This window comes from Oncorhynchus clarkii, chromosome 5 (genome assembly GCF_045791955.1).
Source record: "Oncorhynchus clarkii lewisi isolate Uvic-CL-2024 chromosome 5, UVic_Ocla_1.0, whole genome shotgun sequence".
In the NCBI taxonomy this organism is placed as follows: Eukaryota; Metazoa; Chordata; class Actinopteri; order Salmoniformes; family Salmonidae; genus Oncorhynchus; species Oncorhynchus clarkii.
Window position 1 is genome coordinate 63,401,010 of NC_092151.1, and position 9,344 is coordinate 63,410,353.

The 9,344-nt window shown below is 42.3% G+C and overlaps 1 pseudogene; it reads right to left on the bottom strand.

Annotated features, from left to right (window-relative positions):
* Positions 1 to 4,240: 4,240 nt before the first annotated feature.
* On the bottom strand, positions 4,241 to 6,162 carry LOC139409188 (sphingosine 1-phosphate receptor 3-like; annotated as a pseudogene).
* Between the last annotated feature and the right edge of the window lie 3,182 nt (positions 6,163 to 9,344).

The window sequence follows — 9,344 nt, forward strand, 5'->3', positions numbered from 1 at the left end:
AGTGATATCTGTTCTTCCTCAGTTCATCTGACCTGACCTCTGACCCAAAGTGCTCACTACTCCCCAACTCACAGCTGTCATGGTGGCTAGTACCAGACTGTCTCTTCTCCTCCCAGAGGATCCCTCCCATACAGTAGGATCCCTGATGGCTAATAATAACATATTCTGACATAATGTAAAAGTTATACATTCCCCTCTCTCCCTCAGTGACATGAATAAGTATATTTCATATTCTCAGAACCCAACACCTGGAACCAAAAAGAGTTAATCTATGGGGGATGCTGAAGAACCCTTTTGGAACCCTTTTTTCTAAGAGTGTTGGTAATAAGCTGTAGTCATGTGGTCATTACCAGGTTATGATGAGGTCTTAACTATGACAAGTAGGCTACATAATGTACACATAATATAGTGGTCACAATAATGACCAACTTGTCGTATGGTGCTGAGAAAAATTATGTAATATTCTGGTCAGTAAAAATATATTTTTAAAAACCTTGTCCTTTCTCAACCAAACTTCATTCTGACGTCTTTTCAACCAGCTTTTGCCCACTAGGTAGAACCTATGCAAACTGCTTTACTAGCACAAAGACTATCTTTGAATAGCACAAGGTTCTCAACTTGCCTACCTGGTTAAATAAAGGTGAAATAAATAAATTGATACGGACAGTCAGTTCTTCCGCCTTACAAAATGGCTACACAAAGGCTTGTCAGAGAGGAAAGTACATTCGCCAAGTATAAAATCTATTTATGTTTTTGTTTTGATAGGCTTATGATCCCAGTGTCTCAAACACCGGATGATTTCTCAAGTTGAAACGTTTGTGGTTTGTGAATTTTGACTGAACATGTATTTTGACTGAACAGAAATGGATGACCTAAATGTATCTGGACCTTCTCTGCCACATTGAAAACATACTTGTTTATTTATATCAAATAACAAGCATTGGTTGGAAATTGTGATTTTGATTAACCAAAATTATCTGGTTATTTTTGAGTTTTTCTGCATCACTGGCTGAGCTAAATACAGTATCTCATGAGACCCTAACTGCCAGTTGTTTGCCAACTGTGCTAGAAAATTGCAAACCCTGCTGAAAAAGAACATTACTCCAATTTTAATCATTATAATGGCTCCAGTGTCTTATATGCAATGGGTGCATGGCCCACAAACACTATGCACATGTTTATATAGATTGGTGTGTATTAATCTAGTAGCATTTAGATAACTGGTCAGTAGTTCAATCAGATATCAACTAAAAACCAGATATCCACCAAAATAAGCCATTTTTCATGATGTCAAAAAGACGTCTGGCTGTGATCTGGTTATATTTCAACCAATAAACGATGTCTAACAGTAAAGGTCTAACCTACAAAATCACGACAAGCTACCAAAGCTTATAGTTTTTATTCAATTGGTATTTAGACACCACACAAGATGTAAAGGTAATTGTAATACAACTCTCTAGTGGTTAGTGGAAGCGTGAATGACTTGTATCTATGTTGCTGAGAGGAACCAGAACCAACATTGACACATGTTCTTTACTCTGACAGCAAACTTCAAATCATTACAAAATCAGTATTTAGCTCACTGTACCATTTAAGGTGTAAACACAATGGATTAGTACACAGTTCATCATACCGGGAAGGCATAGTCTTCATTGAAAATAAATATGCTGAACTGTCCTAGAAAGAGAAAGGCAGGTGCATTGGAAAATATACACTGTATGTGCAATTCACAGTGATCCTACTTTCATTTGCAAACTACCCATCCTCTATTGCACACATACGAACAGTTTATTACAATTAATCCACTTTTCCCACACTATAGATAGTTGATAAAGCTATATTATGCTCTATTACATGTCTTGTGGGAACATTTTTCATTGTGTTCCGTAGTTATGAAATATTAAGGCAATGAATATACAAGGCATGCCCAAAGGTTCAATGTGAGTCATTTGAATGTCTTTGCAAAATAGTGGCTTTAGATGAGCTATGGTAAGAGTATATCCTTAGCATCCCTTCGCTTTGCAGTCTTATTAATGAAGCATTCGCGCTTGGTTCATAGAACCGGGGTTATATCAGTAACCTCCAGTAGCCGCTAGATGCGGTTGTAATAAACAGAGTGGTTTCTGTTTTCTTCCTACACAATCTGAAAGATAAGACTCACAGGAACACAAAGGTACGTACTGTACTGTTTCCCTGTACTATACCCATAAGCAGTTAGAACCGAGTGGACAAGGCCAGGCACTAAATTAGATTGGGGGAGAAAAGAACATCCTCAACAATTATGTTATTTTCTACACAGACATCATCAACATCATCAACATTATTGCCTGATGATCTTCTGAACTTTCCAATACCTTTCTGATGCATTTCAGTCACATCAAACCACGAGTTAGGAACCAAAATCATTTTCCAATCATTTAGTTCTGACCCAAAGCTGAATTTGTTTTCGTTCTGTTCCAATGTTTCGACCAGAAAAATAAAGTTCTGAACAGTTTCAAACCCCAAAAAGTACCTGTTTATATGGTTCCTTTCGGTTCTTTTTTAAACCTCTGAAATATACACTACACGGCCAAAAGTATGTGAACACCTGCTCGCCAAACATCTCATTCCAAAATCATTTGCATTAATATGGAGTTGCTCCCCCCTTTGCTACTATAACAGCCTCTACTTTTGGGAAGGCTTTCCACTAGATGTTGGAACATTGCTACGGGACTTGCTTCCATTCAGCCGCAAGGGCATTGTCATACTGAAACAGGAAAGGGCCTTCCCCAAACTGTTGCCACAAAGTTGGAAGCACAGAATCATCTAGAATGTCATTGTATGGTGTAGCGTTAAGATTTCCCTTCACTAGATCCAAGGAGCCTAGCCAAAACCATGAAAAACAGCCCCAGACCATTATTCCATTATTCCTCCACCAATCTTTACAGTTGGCACTAGCGTTATCCTTGCATCTGCCAAACCCAGATTTGACAAACTGACTTGTTGGAAAGATGGAATCTTATGACGTTGCCATATTGAAAGTCACTTAGCTCTTCAGTATGGGCCATTCTACTGAAAATGTTTGTCTACAGAGATTGCTTAGCTGTGTGCTCGATTTTCTACACTGGTCCGCAAGGGCGTAGCTGAAATAGCCAAATCCACCAATTTGAAGGGATGTCCACATATTTTGTAGTGTATATATTTTTTACCTTTAGCTCGACATTAAATTACTTTAACAATCAGTGAGGATAAAGCAGCTTGCTGTGGAACATGTAAGCAATTTTAGCTGTACAGGAAAGTTGTTAAGAGCACATTTTAACAGCATGGTTTAATCTCAATGAAAGACAAACACACACAGAGTAGGACACAAGATGCAACATCAATTTTGAGGGTGAGAGAGAATGGAGGAAGCTTCCTTTGAAGCACTGGGCATCTTGTAATGACATGCATTATCTGAATTAGGCCCCCAGAATTATACCTATACGGAGGAGCGGGTTCTATGGAGGAACTTTAAATGTCTTTCAACTTCCGAGTTGGTTTATTAACGTTGGAGCATTGCAAGCGTTAGCTAGCTAGCTTGTGTGTGCAGAGCAGCACTAGAATTAAAAACACGTCTTACCTTTTTTGTAGTTAATGAATCCATTGTGGAATGTGATAACTATAGTATCCTTAACTAACATTTTAAAAAGTCAATCCATTCTTCTCCAATAAACATATCTCTCTAATATCTGAATTACTCTTGTAACATCGTCAGTAGGCTACAGTAACCTATGCTTCAACGGGGAGGGGCAGATAGCCTACACAAAGTGTTACAGCTGGCAGGCAGAAGCTGGAATACATTTCTGAGTGACAGAGCCACTTCAGGCACTTCAGATTGAAATACTGTCAGACTGATTTGTAATAGACTCTCATAGACCCAATAAAAAAGTTTTAAAAAGGGGTCACGGGCCAAAACAACGTGGGAACCCCTGCTTTACAGCAAGTTCATCAGTACAAACCTCATCTGAGTGTCTACCAAAGGTCTCTTCAGTCAATACTTTCACCAATGCATACTGAAATAGCCCCAGTGTCCATGCCTGTACCATGCCCACTCATAGCATTGCCAGTTACCCATGCAGTGTGATTCTAGCCTGGTCCAAGATCTGCATGTGCTTTAGCCAACTATGACAGACATTGCATGATAACGATAGTCAGAGGAGTTGGCTAGACTACTAGAGCACATACAGATCTAGGACCAGTCTACAGTGAATTAGCTGTCAAGTCAGAATTTGCTGAGGGACGGCAGTGCACCAGCCTTGACCAGCACCGCTGACACCAGGTCGGTCGGCCCTGGTTATTAGAGTTCAGGGGCGTGGTCACCTTCCCCCGGGTCAGAGACTTGGCAGCCCCCGTTATCCTACTCCCTCCTCCACCCACACTGGACCTGCTGTTCTCGGCCGTGGGGATGACTGTCCCCAGGTGGGGGTTGCCTGCCATGGAGGCTGGGGCCTCCAGGTGAGGCTGACAGCAGCACAGCAGCCTGAAGAAGGCTGCTCTCATCTCCATGCTGGACAATGTGTAGATGAGGGGGTTGACGGCTGAATTGAGCACGGCCAAGGCGATGAACCAATCTACATGGTAGAGCACTGGGCAGCGCTCAGGGCTACAGCCCACATCCAGCAGCAGCAGCAGGAACAGTGGGGCCCAGCACATCACAAACACCCCCAGAACTATTACCACCGTCCTCAGCAGGGCCAGTGAGTGCTCCGAGGGCCTGCTGCTCACCCTCCGCCCGCTGGACGTCACCAGGCGGTAGATGCGGATATAGAGGATGATGATGGCCACCAGCAGGGCGCTGAAGACGCTGATGCAGAAGGCCACGTAGCTCTTGTCATAGAGGGGCAGCACGGTGGAGCAGGAGGCCAGGTGTTCCAGGCAGTTCCAGCCAAGGGAGGGCAGGGCGCTGAGCAGCACCGACACGGCCCAGCATGCCCCCAGCAGGCCCAGTAACCTCCCCCGTCCCGCTGCCTCGCACGGACGCAGCCGCACCATGGTCATGTGTCTCTCGATGCCAATGGCCAGCAGGCTGAAGGTGGAGGCGCTGAGGGCCACGAACATACTGCCCTCTCTTGCCAGCCACTGGGCCGGTGTCAGAAAAAAGGTCTTGCCGCCAGAGGTGAAAATGTTGACCACATAGGCCACCCCGGCTAGCATGTCAGATAGGGCCAGGTTACCGATGAGGAAGTACATGCGGCTGTGGAAGCGTTTGTTCCTCCATAACGCCAGCAGCACTGTAACGTTCTCCAGCACGATTAGGATACAGATGAGGAGGAGGACAGCAGTCTTACAGACCCCACTGCTCCTCGGCCGACCCCACTTCCCAGAGTGGTTGTAGTGGGCCACGATCACAGGGTTCATCCCCTCCTCAAACACATTCTCCATCCTGCCTGGCCCTGGCCTTCCCCCTTCACCCAGCAGAGGGCGCCACAACACAGCAGACTGCAGACAGAGGATCTACTGACATCTGGCACTGTTGTTATCACACTCTTTATTGGGAGCTGTTGGATAAAATGTGTTAAAATGAGTATTGCTAATTAAGAACTTTATTCTGATTGAAATATTAAATATGTTGATTAAACTCATGGGAAGATAGTCAAATAATTATAATAATACACGGATACAATAATTTTGTGTCACACCTCAGTTAGTTTGAAAACTTTTAGGAGCCTAAAATGTATATTATATGGTAATGTTTAAATTAATCCATTTAAGATTAGTTTTTTTATGAAATAGTATTTATATTTGTATTCAAATAAGTTATTTAAGAACATGTGGATACATACTATTCTCGATATTTGATAGAATGTGTTTCTCCCAGTCTTCCCATTTTAATAAACGATGTCATGGATGGTAATTTACATGTTCCATAATTACTTCGAGGCACTTTTAAATCCTTATTGTAACGTTTGAAACATTTAAGTTCACTGTGCCACACATATCACTAGAATGAAACAGCATTTTCATCATTGTTATGAAAAGGTGAATTTAGTTCAAATTATAAAGATCAATCAATCTTACCTGTCAGACAGTTTACAACTCCATCGCAGATCATTTGTAGCATATGGATATTTTCTATAGCTTTTTGACAGATATGGTCATTAAAAAAGTGGTGCTTCAATAACCAAATATTCATTGCGTCGTGGCATCGATTCCATATTTTATTCCGGACAATCTAAATAAAGCTTATTGTAGACTAATTCCCGCTAGAGTTTCATTCCGATAAAGCCCATAACTCCATGCGTCAAACTTTTTAGTGGTCCTTCTGTGACTTCTCTGAAATGTTCAACTCATTTCTCCCCAACCTGGAATAGGGCGGGTTCATCCCGTATTCCCAAACCCATTCTCAAACAATTAGTAAGAGAGTCATGAGCGGCCAAATGTCGAATGGGATGCTGAAGTTTGACTAGCTAAATAGAGCAAGGTATCATTTACTGTAGCTGGGGTGGAGAGATTTGATTATTAATTACTTTTAGACTCCAGTAGTCTGTGTGTGTAGTTTTCTATGTCAGACGTCATTTCAACGTCTAGTTTAGCTAGGTATCACTTAATGTAGCTGGGGTGGAGAGATTTGATTATTAATTACTTTTAGACTCTCAGTAGTCTCAGTGTGTAGTTTTCTATGTCAAACGTCATTTCAACGTCTAGTTTTAATTTACATTTGGTTGAGTTGTAAACCAACGTGAATTCAAAGTGAATTTCACCATGTAATTGGATTTAGGTTAAAAGTTGGGTGAAAAAAAAGATTAAATTACCTTATGTTGATAACTTTTTGCAAATCCAATTCGTTTTCCATGTTGATTCAACGTCATCACAGATTTTTTGGGTTGAAATTAAGTCGTTTGTTTTTGCACTTTTTTTGGTTCCCCAAAAAATTGATGAAATAAAAAATGTTCCTCTTCAATCTACACACAATACCCTAGAATGACAAAGTGTCAACAGGTTTTTTAGGAATAGCTTATTTACATAAGTATTCAGACCCTTTGCTATGAGACTCGAAATTGAGCTCAGGTGCATCCTGTTTCCATTGATCATCCTTGAGATGTTTCTACAACTTGATTGGATTCCACCTGGGGTAAATTCAATTGATTGGTATGATTTGGAAAGGAAAACAACTGTCTATATAAGGCCCCACAGTTGACAGTGCATGTCAGAGCAAAAACCAAGCCATGAGGTTGAAGGAATTGTCCGTGGACCTCCAAGACAGGATTGTGTCGAGGCACAGATCTGGGGAAGGGTACCAAAAAATGCCTGTAGCATTGAAGGTCCACAAGAACACAGTGGACTACATCATTCTTAAATGGAAGAAGTTTGGAACCCCCAAGACTCTTCCTAGAGCTGGCCTCCTGGCCAAACCGAGCAACCTGGGGAGAAGGGCCTTGGTCAGGGAGGTGACCAAGATGCCGATGGTCACTCTAACAGAGCTCCAGAGTTCCTCTGTGGAGAGGGGAGAACCTTCCAGAAGGACAACCATCTCTGCAGCACTCCACCAATCAGGCCTTTATGGTAGAGTGGCCAGACAGAAGCCACATGACAACCAGCTTGGAGATTGCCAAAAGGCACCTGAAGACTCTCAGACCATGAGACGCAAGATTCTCTATTCAGATTAAACTAAGATTGAGCTCATTGGCCTGAATGCCAAGTGTCATGTCTGGAGGAAACATGGCACTATCCCTACGGTGAGCATGGTGGTGGCAGCATCATGCTGTGGGGATGTTTTTCAGAGGCAGGGAATAGGAGACTAGTCAGGATCGAGGGAAAGATGAACGGAGCAAAGTACAGAGCGCTCAGGACTTCGGACTAGGTCAAAGGTTCACCTTCCAACAGGACAATGGCCCTAAGCACACAGCCAAGACAATGCAGTGGCTTAGGGACAAGTCTCTGAATGTCCTTGAGTGGCACAGCCAGAGCCTGGACTTGAACTCAATCAAACATCTCTGGAGAGACCTGAAGATAGCTGTACAGCGACACTCCCCATCCAACCTGAAAGAGCTTGAGAAGATCTGCAGAGAAGAATGGGAGAAGCTCCCAAATACAGGTGTGCTAAGCTTGTAGCGTCATACCCAAGAAGACTCGAGGCTGTAATCGCTGCCAAAGGTGTTTCAACAAAGTACTGAGTAAAGGGTCTGAATACTTATGTAAATGTGATATTTCCTTTTATGTATTTATTTATCCAGTTTTTGCTTTGTCATCATGGGGTATTGTGTGTAGAATGATGAGGGAAAAAACTATTTAAGCCCTTTTAGAATAAGGCTGTAACTTTACAAAATGTGGAAAAAGTCAGTGTCTGAATAATTTCCGAATGCACTGTATTTGTTGCTATTCAAATGATTTCCTCTCTCTGTCTCTACTTTTTGCAACAGGTATTTTGCACCTTGTGAGTCATTCCTCAAATCAAATGTACGCCCATACCACAACCATCGAATCCACTTTGAAATGGCTCACATACACACATTGCCAAACAAAGGGAGAAAAAAGATTAGCTCAGATGAAACTAACGCAAGGCGATATAAAACCAACAAAATAATGTTCATGCTTGGATGGTTTGTTTATTTGCCTTCTGAGATATTCTCCCAGCTGACAGGTCAAGAAACAACAGTTTATAAACCTTCATATCCATGCTTTGATCAGACATAGATTTTCATGTTCCGAATGAAGAATTCCTTTTTCTCTTGGCCCTTCCTGTGTGTGGGATAGATTACCCCTCTCCCACTGCCCTGCCTGTCCACAGCAGATGAGGTGACACGGTCACACACATTCTCTCACACAGGATCATATGGTCGGTCACTCACTAAATTACAGGATGTGAAGTTTCTCCCTGGCCTAACACATTGTGACATGAACTGGCTGGCTTGAACAGAATGACCAAAACAGGAGGGACAGGGGACACAGAAAAACTACAGCTGAACATTTTGGAACTTGAGGCAGACATTCTGAGTGCTGTGTCTGACCCTGTCACCTCAGCCCCACCCCCGTCCCCCTCGTCCCCATCCCCCTCTCCACTTCGCAGTGGGCTCTCTCCCATATTGTGTTGATAGTCCAGGCAGCACATTCCTAGTATAGTATTCCCCAGGGAAAAGTGGCCCAATCTATTATTACGACCGTTAGATGGTACACTGGCAGGAAAATGCTAAGTGGAGAATTAGGTTGCCATTGCATGCCATTTTCTCGGCTGCTTGCTACATTTCTCAAAATACAATTTTATTGTCACATGCTTCGTAAACAACAGGTGTAGACTAACAGTGAAATGCTTACTTACAGGCACTTCCAAACAATGCAGAGAGAAAAAAAATATAAATAATAGAAAAAATAATAACACAAGGAATATA